This window comes from Meleagris gallopavo, chromosome Z (genome assembly GCF_000146605.3).
Source record: "Meleagris gallopavo isolate NT-WF06-2002-E0010 breed Aviagen turkey brand Nicholas breeding stock chromosome Z, Turkey_5.1, whole genome shotgun sequence".
Lineage (NCBI taxonomy): Eukaryota > Metazoa > Chordata > Aves > Galliformes > Phasianidae > Meleagris > Meleagris gallopavo.
The window spans coordinates 50,413,577-50,415,354 of record NC_015041.2 but is presented as its reverse complement, the minus strand read 5'-3'; positions in this window follow the sequence as shown (position 1 = coordinate 50,415,354).

The window sequence follows — 1,778 nt, the reverse complement described above, 5'->3', positions numbered from 1 at the left end:
GGTTCTAGGTGTACTGAACACCCCTCCAGGTGAAAGCAAACTATGGCCTGCATTCTGTGGCCAAAGGAATGGAAAAGAAGGTGTTAGCAATGTCAGTGGTGGCATACTATTTGGCTGCTTTTGACTCCAGTTCATACTAGAGTTCCAACATGTCCAGTACAGCAGCACTCAGTGGGGGTGTGACTTCATTCAGGCCACGGTAATCTACTGTCAGACTCCGCTCTCGACTGGCTTTACGCACTGGCCATATGGGACTATTAAAAGGTGAGTGAGTTTTGCTGATCACTCCCTGACTCTAGCTGACGAATCAACTTATGAATGGAGATCAAGGAATCCCTATTCATGTGGTACTGTCCTCTGTGCACCATTTTTGTGGCAATTGGTACCTGTTGCTCTTTTACTTCTAGCAGCCCCACACCAGAAGGATCTTCTGACAGGCCAGGCAAAACAGACAGCTGCTTAATGTTGTCTGTGTCTATAGCAGCTATTCCAAAGGCCCATTGATAGCCCTTGGGATCTTCAAAATGCCCCCTTTGAGGTAATCGATACCAAATATACATGGAGCCACTGGGCCAGTCACAATAGGGTGCTTTTGCCAGTCTTTATCAGAGAGGCTTATTTCGGACTGCAACACAGTCAATTCTTGAGAGTCCCCAGTCACTCCAGAAATACGGGTTGATTCTGTCTCTTCATGATTTGAGGGCATCTGAGTGCATTGTGCACTGGTGTCTACCAGTACCTTATATTTCAGTGGTTCTGATGTGCCAGGCCATCGAATCCACGCAGTTCAATGAACTCTATTATCTCTTCCCCCACTCGACTGAGGGCAGGGCCCCTTCATTCATTACCTGTAGTAACTGTAGCAACTGCACTACTGATTGATCTGTTTTATAGTTCTCTCACCGTGTTTGTAGTACTGGAGTGGTTTGGTCATGCCACTTCTTCATGTCTTCTACATGATCACATAGGTAATACCACAAGGCAATACACGATGTAGTCTTGCTATTGTTATTGAGCAGGAAGGCGTTTGCTTTTAATAGCTGAGATTTTTGATGATACAGGTGAGGAGAAGAGTTTATTACCTTTAATTAGTTTGATCAGCTCCTTCAGTACAGTCCTTTGATCATCCTGATCTTCAACAGGTGTTTCTGGTACTACTACGGGTTCATCACGATTCTAAGATTTTTCCTAAACTTCTCCATATTCCTTGCCAGTTAATATTCTCTGGTTTTGGAGAAGACTTCTTCCACATAATGTGAATGGAAAGAAATACATTCAGAGAGACTGACAACATGAACATGAGCATGATCACTAACTCGGCATTCCAAAAACGCATAAAGAACAAAGAAGAAAGCCTGGAAACCAGTTTGAACATTGTGTTGTTTGTAAAATTAACTATTCTATCTGGGATGTAATTGTCAATAATCAAATCATACAACACTGCATATAGGTACCAGGCAGGTGTCTCCATCAGTGCCCTTACTTGGTTATACATGTACACAACTCCGCAACAGAAAATGATAATAAGAAAAGAATAAGTTCCAAAAAACATAATGGCCTTTGATCCTTAATACAGTGCTTATAACATAAAGAACAGATTCATAGCTGACAGTTGCTAAGAAGGATAAAACCACACAATCATATTTGCCTTTGCCAAAACATATTTTTCACTGAATCTAAAACCTCTTTTCAGGACTATAGGGATAAACATTCATTCAAGCAATGGAGGTTGCAATCTAGATGGTCTGCCATCCCTTGGACTCTCTCTTCCAATCATA